General features: G+C 46.2%; 1 pseudogene; it reads right to left on the reverse strand.

Annotated features, from left to right (window-relative positions):
- Positions 1 to 4,377: 4,377 nt before the first annotated feature.
- LOC129563899 (casein kinase I pseudogene) lies at positions 4,378 to 5,387 on the reverse strand (annotated as a pseudogene).
- Positions 5,388 to 5,632: the final 245 nt, after the last annotated feature.

The raw sequence follows: 5,632 nt of genomic DNA on the forward strand, positions 1-5,632 counted from the left end.
CTTTGTATTTCTGTGTTGTCTTTTGTGATTTCTCCATTTTCATTTCTAATTATGTTGATTTGATTCTTCTCCCTTTGTTTCTTGATGAGTCTGGCTAGTGGTTTGTCAATTTAATTTATCCTCTCAAAGAACCAGCCTTTGGCTTTGTTGATGTTTGCTATGGTCCCTTTTGTTTCCTTTGCATTTATTTTTGCCCTAATTTTTAAGATTATTTTCCTTCTTCTAACCCTGGGGTTAGTAGGCTCACTTGTTCAGTCGTGCTGTGTGGAGGGAGGAACACTGCAAACAAGTATCACTGCATGTGTGGGGAGTGCTCACAGTGTTTCAGCCACACTGGGTTTGCCCCCGCTCACGGCATGTGTGCTTTCACGGCCTACACTTCTCAGGCTCTAGGTTGCTCTGCTAGGATCTGACTGAGGCAGGCCCTGGGTTGCATGTATTTCCCAGGTCTATGTTGCTCAGGTTCAGGTTCTCACGTACTCCCCAAAGGTGCAGACTCGGTTGGGCCTGTGTTTTGTGCCCTTCTCAGGTCCGAGCAGCTCAGGTGACCAGGTGCCTGGCGAGTGCAGTCACCCTGGAGGGGGAGTGCATCTTATCGCCTCCTTCGTTCCAGCCGCTCGGTTTTCTGGGTGTACAATGGGCATGCCTTCTCAGGTGTGCCGTGTGTGTCTTCTGGGGAATTGATCTCTGACTGCGACTCTCCCAGTGGATGTCAATCCTCCAGAATCCCAAGAAGTCTTGGTTAGCAATGAAGCGTGCTTGCAGTTTGGTAGAGGATGCCTCTCTGGGGCCACGATTGCTCCCTTCTGGCTCTGGCTGCCGCTGCCTGCCTGACAATGGCAGGGGATGGGCCGGTCCACAGCTGGCTAGCTCTGCTCAGTCCTTTGTTCTGTGAGTGGGTCCAGCAGTGCCTTAGGTTAAGGCTTTTCATGAGATCGTTCTCTCTCTCTTTTTCTCTCTCTCTTTGGCTATCCCACAGTCTGGGTTGCTAGCTCAAGTTAGTTCCCTCAGAGTGCCCTCAGGGCATTCAGGCTCGGTCCTTACCCTAAGCAATGCAGCCTGTACCTCCCTGTCCAGCCCCCACTTGCTAGTGGCAGATGCGAGCGTCTGGGCTGCTTCTCTGCTGGGAGTTGCCATTAGGCACATAATCTGTGGGTTTTAATTATTTCATATCCTCCCGATTATGTTGCCCTCTGAGATTCCAAGACTGGCGACAGACCCGCCGGTGAGGTTGTTTCCTGGTGTTTGGAAACTTCTCTCTTTTTTAAAACTCCCTTCCGGGTCAGATCTCCATCACTACGGCTTTTGTCTTTTTTTATCTTTTATGTTTTGTCCTACCTCCTTTTGAAGACAACGGGCTGCCTTTCTGGGTGCCTGATGTCCTCTGCCAGCATTCAGAAGTTGTTTTGTGGCATTTTCTCAGTGTTCAAATGTTCTTTCGCTGGATTTGTGGGGGAGAAAGTCGTCTCCCCATCCTATTCCTCTGTCACCTTAGGACCGCCCCCTCATATTTCTCTATATCTTTCAAGCAGACAGAAGATTGCCTTTTTTCCAAGCTATCTTTTCGAATATTTATATAGTGAACAGCCTAAGAAGATAGAGTCTCCCTCTCCAGAGCAAAGGGCAAGTTATACTGGAAATTATGCTCAAGACATTTCTTTCTCAAGGCAAGGATCAGGCAAGCTTACTACCTTTTATGAAAGACTCGACCCATAAGCTAGAGGTGCTTCTCTTATAATGGAACCTACTGCACATGCAGGATTTATCTGGCCTTCTGCAACACCCTGTAGGGACTGAGGCTTAGGGGACTCGTGGAAATGTTGATACTCTGGCTGCCACTAACGCTGTGAGTATTCAAGTCCTTTGTCTCTGACCCAGGAGTCTCATGTTTTCCACCAGCAGCCATAAAACCATGGCCAGCTAACTTGTTAGCTTTCATGGAGGATACAATTTTAGACCCTGTGCCTCAACTACAGAAGCCCACACAGCCAGAGCCTGTGTTTGGCAACAAACGTAGCCTCCACAGTAAGTCCGCACACAACATTGAAGAGATGCCCTTGCTCACTGAAACTAGAGAAAAGCTTACACACCAGTGAAGATAGAGCCACTGAGCAGATCACCCAGAAACTGGAGAGCCATAGATGTTCTCACATTGTTATGAAAGTTCCAGGGCCCACAACAGATTTCCCAACCTGGGGATCCTGCAAAGGGACTGAGAACCCCCAAGGAATTTGACTTTGAAGGCCAGTAGGATTTTATTACAAAACTTCCACAGGATTGGGGGAACAGACTCTTGGAAGGCACAAACAAAATCTTGTTCACACCAGGACCAAGGAGAAAGGAGCAGTGACCCTAGAGGAGACTGAGCCAGACTTGCCTGTGAGTGTCCAGGAGTCTCTGGCTAGGCATGGGTTGACAGTGGCCTGCTGTGGGGTCAGGGGCACTGAATACAACAGAAGCCAGGGCTTGCTGGCATAAGTCCTTTTGAAGGAGGTCGCCATTACCACCATTAGTTCAGTTCAGTTCAGTCACTCAGTCGTGTCCTACTCTTAGCGACCCCATGAACCACAGCACGCCAGGCCTCCCTGTCCATCACCAACACCCGGAGTTCACTCAAACTCATGTCCATCGAGTCGGTGATGCCATCCAGCCATCCCATTCTCTGTTGTCCCCGTCTCCTCCTACCCCCAATCGCTCCCAGCATCAGAGTCTTTTCCAGTGAGTCAACTCGTCGCATGAGGTGGCCAAAGTATTGCAGTTTCAGCTTTAGCATCAGTCCTTCCAATGAACACCCAGGATTGATCTCCTCCAGAATGGACTGGTTGGATCACTCACCTAGAGCCAGACATCTTGGACTATGAAGTCAAGTGGGCCTTAGATAGCATCACTACGAACAAAGCTAGTGGAGGTCTTGGAATTCCAGTTGAGCTATTTCAAATCCTGAAAGAGGATGCTGTGAAAGTGCTACACTCAATATGCCAGCAAATTTGGAATACTCAGCAATGGCCACAGGACTGGAAAATAACAAAATATCTACAGTTACAAATGGATCGAACAATAAGAACAAGCACTTCACAGAATGGAATCCCACATGGATAACAAGTACAATTAACATTCAAAGTAGCTGACTATAAGAGAAATGGAAACACCACAAAGTTAGCAGCTGAGGATGAGGTATAGGGTGATGAGCAAGAGTATACGATCTGATGTCAGAGTTGATATATGTAAAACAAAATGAGGTTGGTTTTAGATGACATTGAGAAGCTGGAGAGGAAATGGAAAGGGATTGGCAGGAGCAAGGGAGGAAGTGGTTCTTTTGAAGGGAAGCAGATCCACGAAATCCGAATACATAAGGGCAAAAACTATGGTGGGGGGAAGGACGAAAGCAGCACAAAATGGTAGGGAAGGAAAAAAATAAGAAAGCAAGGTGCCTGAGACAGTAGTGTTGCATCTCATCTAGAGTACGGGGATGGGGGAGAAGGGCAGATAACTCTCCTGCCAAAAAGCCAAGCAAAGACAACAATGGATACTGACAAGCGTCATACTAGGAGATGGCATTTAAGTATTAAAGGGGCTTCTGTCAACTCTGCCTAAGCAACTCTAAAAGTTTAGAGACTTGGTTTTTTGGTTTTTTTTTTTTCTTACACAAACACTTTACAGTTTTTAATGATCTGTAAATCAAAAAGCTCTCATTTCCAAATAAAAACAAATTCCGGATCATGTAGATGTTTATAGTGACTGGTTTATCTAAACATATATACAAGTACAGTTGTAAGATGTTAACTAAAATTCTGTGACAAATATGCTTTTTCTTAAATACCAAGAACATTAGAGAATTAATGCAGAGTCCTAAGGATAATCTCGTAGTCACTAAGCTTTTCATAAGTCTTCACTTCAGAGGCTGTTATTTCTAGCACAGGTAAGCAGGCACAGTCTTTCATACGATCAACCACTGGAATCTTTGATTGCTACCATAACAGCTGGCTTGCAAACAAGTACCCAACCATTTTAAGAATGTTTTAAGTGAACAGCTTGCAAACCCCAGGGATGGATAAACCTTCAGAATGCATTAACAATATAGCAACTGCACAGGCTAGTCTTCTGAAATGAGATCTCTCAAAGCAGTATAGTTCAAAATAAAAGATTTTAATTAAAATTGGCATAGGCACAATTTCCCCACCAATTTGTGTGTGTCAAGCATTTAGTGAACTTTTTCAAGGGGAAATGTGAACTAGAAAACTGGATACTATGCTTCACTAATTAAAGAGCTTTCTACTCAGGAGACAATATCTCTGCTGACCAGAGCCAGTTTGTAGGCAGTTGAACGTGGTGCTCTAGTCTCCTGCTCTGGGTCTTCTCTTCCTTGATTCACGTTTCCTAAACTTTGACTTCATTTTTGGCTTTCTCAGTTTGCTTGCTTTGGGGGGTTGGGCCTGCTGACCTTGCCCACTTGAAGACGCAGCCTGCTGTTCTGTTTTCTGCTTCAACACTATCCAATCAAATGCATAGTCATGTTGGTAATTCATCTTTCTAAGAAGAAGTCGGAATAGATGGCGCAGGTACATGTAATTTGGGGCTTCCTCAAAGGACAGCCGGCGACAATGCTTAAAGTACATGGCAAATTCTACAGGAAATCCATCACATAAAACATCAACAGAAGTGCTCATCTTCATTTCGCTAATCTTTTCACATGTTTGCTTCACTGTTGCAGCCTTTAGTCCCTGCCATGGCAGGCTGGCTCTGATAAAATACATCAAAACAAATCCTAATGATTCCATGTCATCTCGCCGACACTGCTCGAGACCAAGATGTGCACTGATGCTAGCAAAGGTAGGCGTGCCAGTGAAGCTTTTCCCGTATCTGTAGGGTATGTGTTGCCCTGTCCTGTTGTCTTTGTACTTCTTGGCTAAACCAAAATCAATAAGAAATAACTCCTTGCACTCCTGACCAGGACCCATTAAGAAGTTATCTGGTTTAACGTCCCTGTGAATCATATTTTGTGAATGCACATATTCGATTCTACTGATCATCTGATCAGCTAACATAAGCACAGTTTTCATTGTGAACCTTCTTGAACAGAAATTGAAGAGGTCTTCAAGGCTGGGGCCCAGAAGATCCATGACTAGCACATTATAGTCCATTTCCTGACCGTACCACCGTATCTGGGGGATGCCAACCCCCCCTTGAAGACTGTTATAGAGCTTCTTCTCATGTACCAAACGGGGCTGCCTCGCATTCTGTGATTCTAGTTTCACCGCCACCTTCTCCTGGTTGGTGAGGTCGATCGCCAAATAAACATCCCCAAAGGAGCCAGACCCGATCTCCCGTACCAGTTTATATCTCCCTCCGACAACGAAATCGGCCTTGGGTCCACTGTTGCTCGCCATCCTGAGAGACAAAGATGGGGTTGGGGTTAAGCTCCGACACCTCTAAGGGGACGATGGACGCCCCTAGGGCTCGTCCACGGAGCAAGGCTGTGAAAGCAGGCAGGAAACAGAAAACGCTGGCTATTTCTCAGCGTTACAGGGCCCAGAATCGCCCAAGGGGAACCTGACCACCGCTCCTGTCAGCCCCCAGATTGTTAGGGAGTACTCACCCTCAGCAGGCTGAGCCTCTGGCTTCTGGCGGCTTC

The sequence above is a fragment of the Moschus berezovskii genome, chromosome X (genome assembly GCF_049115385.1).
Source record: "Moschus berezovskii isolate FMDL1 chromosome X, NW_MosBer_1.0, whole genome shotgun sequence".
Lineage (NCBI taxonomy): Eukaryota > Metazoa > Chordata > Mammalia > Artiodactyla > Moschidae > Moschus > Moschus berezovskii.